Genomic DNA, 8,940 nt, shown 5'->3' with positions numbered 1-8,940 from the left:
TAAATTGCAGCCTGGCAACAGAGTGAGACTCTGTATCTCAGAAAAAAAAGAAAATAACCTGTTTTTCTGAGTTCTGCAAGCTGTTATAGCAAATGATTCAACCGAAGAAGGGGGTCATGAGACCCTGGTTTCTAACTGATTGGTCAAAAGTACATCTAACAACCTAGGACTTGCAATTGGCACGTGAAGTGAAGGTAGTCTTGTGGGACCGAGCCTCTATCCTGAAGGGTCGGCACTAACTCCAGGTAGCGTCAGAATGCAACTGGGGGATACCCAGTTGGTATCCAGATTGTCCGAAAACTGGTGTAGAATCTCCACATGCACATTTGGTTGGAAGTGTTTGACTACAGCTACTATTCAAGAGAAAGAACTACTCACTATTAAAAAAAAAAAAAAAAAAAAAACATAAAATTGTATGTTCTAAAAAAACAAATCAACCTTATCTACAGCCCAGTCCTACTCAAATATGGAATGTTAGAACAAAAGGTCTCACCATGGACTCGAGAGCTGACATCAGCAATGTCACAACCATCCTGCTCTCTGAGAACTCATCTTCAACAGGCACGGGGGACACTGCAACTTGGGCCATGATCCCTGCACAAGAAAAGTAGTAAAAAAGTGAGTAGTAGAAATCCAGGGCCCTAAACCCATCTCCAGAGCGGTGAGAGTTTTTCACCAGCTGGCTAATTTACAGTTGTCTTGCATCAGAGGAAAAATAAGGCTCAGAAACTAGATATTCAATTTACCCAAAACTCTCATCAGATACAGAATCCATCTGCTAACTTTCTATCTAGTATTAATTCCATAAAGTTAGAAAAATATCACTCCAAAAATAAATGCATATGGCACCTAGCATCGACACATTTCTCCCAAGTAAAAGAGGAGGCAAGGCGCTTTACAGCTCAGTGATGGGCTACCACAACAACACGGGACAGTGGTACAAAGCTCCCTTTCTCCCCGGCATAACCCAACACAGAAAAGAGTGGGTGCAGTGGAATGAGGCTGAGTGAAGAGAAGTTCCTCTTACTGAGAAAACAGATCACAGGGCATCAAGTAACATGTAAAAGTCTTTATAACAAGGCATTTTTTAAAAAAAGTTTTCTAATATTTTGGTATCAGGAAAACCCTCAGATGAATTTCAAACACTATAAAAATACAATACATAAACAGAAAATATTAACTGTCAACAATAATATAGATAAATTGGAACCTTTATGGATTGCTCTTTGGAATGTAAACTGTTACAGCCCACTGTGGAAAATAGTTTGGTAGTTCTTCAACATATTAAGCATAGAATTATATGAGCCAACAACACCCTTTAAGCTCTACCCCCAAAAGAACTAAGAGCAGGGACTCAAACAGGTATTTGTACACCCGTTTAATAGCAGCATTATTCACAGTGACCAAAAGGTAGAACCAGCCCTATGCCCATCAGTAGGTGAATAGATAAAGAAAATGTAATATACACATACACAGAATATTATTCAAGCATTAAAAAAAAAAAAAACTCGCCAGGTTCAACAGCTTACACCTGTAATCCCAGCACTTTGGGAGGTCAAGGCGGGCTGGTCGCTTAAGCACAGGATTTTGAGACCAGCCTGGGCAACACGGCAAGACCTCACTTCTACAAGTAAAATTTGTTTTTAAAAAAAGGAAATTCTGATAGTGTTATGAGCCTTGACAGCATTATGCTAAGTGAAATAAGCCAGACACAAAAGGATAAATATTGTACAAGTCCACTTATATAAGGTACCTAGAATAAACAAATTCATAAACAGAAAATAGAATAGTAATTGCCAGGGGCCAGGAGGAGGGTTCAATGGGGAGCTATTGCTTATGGGGTACAGAGCTGCAGTTTAGAATGATGACAAAGCTCTGGAGATGGAGAGTGGTGATGGCTAACAATGCGGATGTGCTTAAAACACCAGGGACCTGTGTGCCCTTAAAAATGGTTAAAAGTGTTATTCTGTATTATGTATATTTTACCAAAAAATAAAAATAAAACACCAAAACAGTACACCACATAAGGACGTACTAAGATGGCAAAATCTAAAGCAACTTTTTAAAACCCAGATAGTTTTTCTGTAAACAGCATATGAATTAAATGCTTATTAAAAATTTGTCCCTTTAATTTAGTTGAATTAATTCTACTTTCAGAGATTAAATAATTAAATAAACTTAATTGGAAGCATAACTGAAAAAAGTGAACACTGAATGCAGGAAGAGGAACTGTAAAAATACATCTATGTACATAAACTAATTTACTGACAACACTCGAGTATCTCTTAACTAAAGACCCAGTATTACAGAAAAGATGGAAAAGCACTCGAAAAGCTGTCAGCAGGAAATTGTTATACCTAAAAAGTCAATAAATCTTCATTAAAGAGAACATTCTATTTTTCTATTATTAAAGGTTGTCACCTAGCATTACCATCTGTTACTATGTGCACTGACTACTAGGCCAGATTTAGACATCAACAAGTAATAAAGCATACATACTTAGGTACTTACAATTTATAATAAAAACCATGATCAGAAAAATAGTATTTTGCATCATGAAGACCTTCAGTTACCACTTAGTTTTCATCCTCATGGGCTTTATTGATCAATATGGTAAAGAGGTATATTAACTCTTAAAACTTAAAACAACTTGTTGCCTAGGAAAGCATACCAAAAAGAATCATCTTTTATTTCCAAGACAGGTGTTTTAAGAATAACATAACCTATAAAACAGAATAGACATACAACAGGCCAGGCATGGTGGCTCACGCCTGTAATCCCAGCACTTCGTGAGGCCAATGCAGGTGAAATCACAAGGTCAGGAGATCGAGACCATCCTGGCCAACATGGTGAAACCCTGTCTCTACTAAAAACACAAAAATTAGCTGGGTGTGGTGGTGCGTGCCTGTAATCCCAGCTACTCAGGAGGCTTAGGCAGAAGAATCCCTTGAACCAGGGAGTCGGAGGTTGCAGTGAGCTGAGATCATGCCACTGCACTCCAGCCTGGTGACAGAGCAAGACTCCATTTCAAGGAAAAAAATAAAAAATAAAAATACAACAAATACAGTAACACATAAAATCTCTTTTTCTTTTAACCTTCTGCTGGTCCTTCAATTGCTGCTGGTACTGTGAAGTCAGCACAAAACAAAAAAAAAGATGTGAGGTCAAAGGAATGATAGATAATAAAGAAGAGGCCAGTAATCAAAAAGTAAAATTTCAGTAAAGAATGACAGTTAAGATCGTTGTTCATGTTACTACCTGAACACCAAGGGTGTGGTCCAGGTCCTGCTGCTCACCAGACAGTAACTAGTCATTGAGGTGACAAGTATTACCTAGCAAGAAAGCTTTAACCTGGTGCGGCAGCCCGGGAGATGGGGGCTCAGTCTCAAATTTATCTCCCTGACTGACTAAAACTAGGGTCAGGAAAGAAATGTAATAATGTGTAAGAGAACAGAAATTAGAGAGGGGCAGGAGGCATCTGGTGCTGAGATCTGGTATTTTTCAGTTATTTGATACTTACTGAAGGTCTTTTTTTGAGGAGAGAACTCAAATAAAACAGATACAAGTTTCAAGGTTTAACAGCAGGGTCAACTCTTATGTTGATCCAAACAAAACCCTATCCATGGGACAACTGGGTGGGTGTCAATGTGAGCAATAATTCTATAGGTCCTTTTTGTTTAAAATCTGAACAATTAAATTTATATTATATGCTAAACATAAGGAAAATACATCTTATGTATTCGAGGCCATAAGAGATAGAAATAAAACCTACTACTAATAGCCTATGAGTGTCAAGTTTGGGAACACTATAAAAAATTACAAAAAAGTAATAAATGCATAAAAGTTACAGATTAACAAGTGCTATTTCAGAATTCTTCTAAATACTAAGTACATAAACTTACTAATATTTGCATTACCAACCACACAATAAGAACCTGACTTCTGACTATTCCGAGATAAGGTATAAATGTGTACCTTTATCTTAAATGGGAAAGCGTGTCATGTACCCACTTCAAGATTCGCGAAAGGGAAAACTGATTCGAAAAATTTTTGCTTGTCAAGTTCATTTATATGTTAAGAAAAGGTCAATACAATTTTTCCTTTTCAATGTAGAAAAGTAATACATAATACTATAGTTATAAATACTAAAACACAGGCAGTGACTTATGCCTGCAATTCCAGCACTTTGGGAGGCCAAGACAGGCAGATCACTTGAGGTCTGGAGTTCGAGACAGACCTGGCCAACAGAGTGATACCCCATCTCTACCAAAAAATACAAAAACTAGCTAGGTGTAGTGGCATGCACTTATGTAGTCTCAGCTACTTGGGAGGCTGAGGCAAAAGAATCCCTTCAACCTGAAAGGCGGAAGTTGCAGTAAGCCCAGATTGCAACACTGCACTCCAGCTTGGGCGACAGAGTGAGAATCTGTTTAAAAAAAAAAAAAAAAAAAAGTCATGTTCACATAGAGTTAAGCTGCACAGCTCACTTTCTTAACCATCCTGTAATTCTGCCCACTCTATGCTATGCCCTGTCACTGATGCACTTGTTTGGTAGCTCCCTTAGAGCTTAGAACCTAGGTTTCATGTCCTGCTCTACAGCTATATAATTTAACAATTTTCCTCTTGAGTTTGTTGGATTCTAACCCTATATATAGCAAATCTTATTAATAGTACTGAATCTTAAAGGAGGCTGTGATGTCTTTAGTCCCTAGAAATATTAAACAACCTATAAACAAATGACCATATGAGAGTAAACAACCTAAATTTCTACATGCTTTAAAACACTGAGGCAATGTACTGAGAAACACACCTAAGAAACTGCAACCAATCTACTCTGGACAAAAATTTAGACACTGTCTCTTCAAAATAAGCTATCTGGTGGTACTTATGCATATTCTTACATATATCAACAGTATTTTACATGCCAAAACCTTAAAAATAATTTTAAAAGTGTCAAAATTATAAGCCTTAATCCATTTCTGTGGGCTTGAAAAATGATACAATATATATTTGTTTCTTTAAAGTATTCAATAAAATGCATAAACTTCTAGAGCAATCACTGAAAAAAGAGTTCATACTAAAGGTTGTAATACTAGGAAAGAGGGCTCAATACCGCAGGTTCTTAAAGGCAAAAGTTAATAAAGCCTTGCTTTTGGTTGTGAATCCTGGCCTTAAAACATTATTCACATGATCTCCCCTTCCTTTTCCTATTGTAAAGATGTGGTGACAAACCAGGTTTGCTCATGCAGATAATAATCTTGAAAATAGTGGCAGAGAAATAACATGAAGGGAATACAGTTTACTCAATGACCTCCTAAATTGGAACTTACTACCCCATGCCTCTTGCATATCTCCAGACTAATATATAAGAGATATGAAATGGCTGTTTGCTACCAGTATTTTATTTGATGCTTCATTTTTTTTTTGTTCCTTGAATACCTACAATGCGTTAACAGGAACAGGAAAGCATAGCTATTCAAGTAACTAAATAATTATGCAAATCTCTAAGACATAGTAATGGACCAATTATTTTTAAAGTACAACTCACTGACAAGTAGTTTGTTTTTAACTCAGTTTTGGTTTGTTGTTAATGCCATTGCTTGGGAAAAAGCAAAAAAAAAGCAGGAGCAGGTGAAGGAGAAACAAGAATAGAAACAAGAAATAGAAGCAGCAGCATAAGCAAGTAAAGAGGAACGAGATGATGATGATGATGAGAATAAAACAGACTGGAAGAAAGGAAAAAGAACAGGTGAGGGAACCGGAAGGCCTATTATGATACCTTTTTTCCCCTCCTTGATTCATGAAAACTGAAAAAGTTCAAGACTTTTTTACAACAACAAAAAAAATCAAGCAAAAAGATACACAATCACTCCCTAAATTTTGTTAAGACTGAGATAATGCTCCATTCATGCCTGGCTCAGGTGCCAGCAGAAGGAAGGGACCCTCCAGATTCTACAGAAGAAGGGGGAGGACTCCTCCTTGCCCTGACGGCACCTCCACTGCTGCCACCGAGGCCCACGGCACAACATCCACAGCTTCCTACCCATGCCAGGCCAGGTGGCCCCGCAGCGCTCCTACTCCCAGACTTGCGGCTGCTGCCACCACTAGGGCCAATGCCAAAACAACCACCGCTGCTGTCACCCTCGACGCACCGGCGCTGCCTACAAGGCTCCTACCACCTGGCCACAGCCACAGCCACAGCCCTGCCCCCCAACCTGGCCACAGACGGCGGCCCTCCTACCTACTGCTCCAAAGCACCACCCACCGCAGCGAAGCCAGCCACCACGTCCCAGGCTCCAGGCTCCAGCCTCCACTTTCCAGCGTGTGGCAAGTTGTTCCTCCTTCTGGCACGGAGCAGCTGAGCCAACAAAGTCAGAAAAGCCTAGAACATGATGCAGGGAGTGGTAATGTTAGAGCCTAACCTCGTCATAGTGGCCACTGGGTGGCAGTTACAAGTTTCAGTTAACTGGAGACTCCACAGTGGCCTGCTCCCCATCCACAGGAGCCATTGGGCCCACCGGGGCTGCGGCTCCTGGGCGAGCAAGAATAGCAGAACTCAGACCTAGCCACCACCAACCCGCCTGCCCTGTCCCCCCCTCCCCGCGCCCCCCGCCCAATCCGAGTGCCAGTTTCCGTTCCTAACGCCTCCACCCAGAGGACCCTGTCCCCCCATGACGCCTGCTACTCCGTGCCCAGGGATCCCAGGTTGTCTCAACACAGAGCAGGAGGACGCAGACCCGGGAACCATGACGGGTGTCGAGGCCCTGCCATGCTCATGATTCCCATGGAAACGCTGTGCCCCCACCCCGCTAAATCACAAGCAGTAGGAGGTCTCCCTCTAGATTCTGGAGCCTGGCTCCTTCCTTGGAGGCCACAGCTGTGGCGGCCACCTTTGCCACCACCAGCAGTGCAGCCCCTGATCATGCCCCTAACTCGCCGCTGGCAGTGTAGCCCTTAATAGTGTCCCAAACACCCCCACACTCCCAGGAAGTGTAACCACCGATAACGCCCCCAACCCGTCCTCACCTCGAGCACCCAATAGCGACCCCAACCCGCCCCCCACCGGAAGAAATGACGCCTGGAACAGTGCCCCAACCCGCCTCCGTCCCCGGGCACCGCAGCCCTGGATAGCACCCCAACTCGCTCCCAGCTGCAGGCAGTGAGGCCCAGAATAGCGCCCCCACGCCGTGGGCAGTGCAGTTGAGGATACTCACCTACCGTGGTCGCCTTTCTACCACTCCGGCAGCTGTGCCGTCTCTGTTGCAGCCACCAGCCACAGCGAGGCAAGCCGCTGTGCCACAGGCTCCGGCCTCCAGCTTGTGTCAGCGGAAACCACCTTCTCCTCTGGCTGTAGCACAGCACGGAGCCAGCTGCTAGTCCGCCATCTTACCGCTCCTGCTGCACTTAAGTCTCTGTTGTCGCCGCCAATGTTCTGATTGGATGAAAGAAAACCTCTAGGCTTATTCTGATTGGACTTTACTATCATGTTCTGATTGGTTAGCCTAGGGCTTGCTCTCATCCAGTCAGAACATGTAGTCCAGGAACCTTGGTATATAAAGCATGCTAAGGGGGAGTCGGGCAGTTCCAGGCTCTTTTGTTTCTGTCTGTTCTGCAGGTGTGTGCCCCTCTTAGAAGTGGGGAAGGGGCTGGGCATGGTGACTCATGCCTGTAATCCCAGCACTTTGGGAGGCCGAGGTCGGTGGATCACGAGGTCAAGTTTGAGACCAGCCTGGCCAAGATGGTGAAACCCCCGTCTCTGCTAAACATACAAAAATTAGCCGGGAGTGGTGCTCCTGTAGTCCCAGCTACTTGGGAGGCTGAAGCAGGAGAATCACTTAAACCCAGGAGGCGGAGGTTGCAGTGAGCCAAGATCGCGCCACTGCACTCTAGCCCTGGTAACAGAGCAAGAATCCATCTTGGAGAAGAAAAAAAAAAAGGAAGGGGGAAAGAAAGAGCCACCTGCTGCATGCTGGAGGCTGTAGCAGTGAGTGGCAGTGATGCAGCATGGCAGGAGCAGCAGGATCTGGATGATTTCCAGCTTCATCCATGTCCCTGCAAAGGACATGAACTCATTCTTTTTTATGGCTGCATAGTAGTCCATGGTGTATATGTGCCACATTTTCTTTATACACCAAGAAACAAGATTTATCATCTGGGAAGCCAGGTGCAGTGGCTCACGCCTGTAATCCCAGCACTTTGGGAAGCCAAGGCAGGCAGATCATGAGGTCAGGAGTTCGAGACCAGCCTTACCAACATGCTGAAACCCCATCTCTACTAAAAACACACAAAAAAATTAGCCGGGAGTGGTGGCACGTGCCTGTGTTCCCAGCTACTCAGGAGCCTGAGGCAGGAAAATCACTTGAACCTGGTAGGTGGAGGTTGCAGTAAGCAGAGAATGAGCCACTGCACTCCAGCCTGGGAGACAGAGGGAGACTCCCATCTCATTAATTAATTAATTAATTAATTAAATTTATCATCTGGGTTATCAGGCGAGAGGACTAGCTAGGTTGGGTATATGGAATTAGAACTCATGAGTGAAGAAATTCAAAATTAAAGTTAAGAATATTATTGGTCTATATAGCATTTACAGAAAGGCCAAAGAGACAATATTCCAGACTACAGAGGTTAGAGAAAATCAAGTTATCTATCTTAAGAGTACACTTTCTTTTTTTTTTTTTTGAGACAGAGTCTTGTTCTGTCACCCAGACTGGAGTTCAGTGGCGTGATCTAGGCTCACTGCAAGCTCCACCTCCCGGGTTCATGCCATTCTCCTGCCTCAGCCTCCTGAGTAGCTGGGACTACAGGGGCCCACCACCTTGCTCGGCTAATTTTTTGTATTTTTAGTAGAGACAGGTTTCACTGTGTTAGCCAGGAAGGTCTCAATCTCCTGACCTCGTGATCCACCCGCCTCGGCCTCCCAAAGTGCTGGGATTACAGGCA

At 43.1% G+C, this 8,940-nt stretch overlaps 1 pseudogene; it reads right to left on the bottom strand.

Moving 5' to 3' along the window:
* Nucleotides 1-493: 493 nt before the first annotated feature.
* The window catches only part of LOC117085342, a 29,481-nt pseudogene continuing 21,034 nt past the window's right edge, over nucleotides 494-8,940 (bottom strand).

The sequence above is a fragment of the Trachypithecus francoisi genome, unplaced genomic scaffold (assembly GCF_009764315.1).
Source record: "Trachypithecus francoisi isolate TF-2019V2 unplaced genomic scaffold, Tfra_2.0 Contig00543, whole genome shotgun sequence".
NCBI classification, from domain to species: domain Eukaryota; kingdom Metazoa; phylum Chordata; class Mammalia; order Primates; family Cercopithecidae; genus Trachypithecus; species Trachypithecus francoisi.
This window is presented reverse-complemented; position numbering and strand designations above follow the sequence as displayed.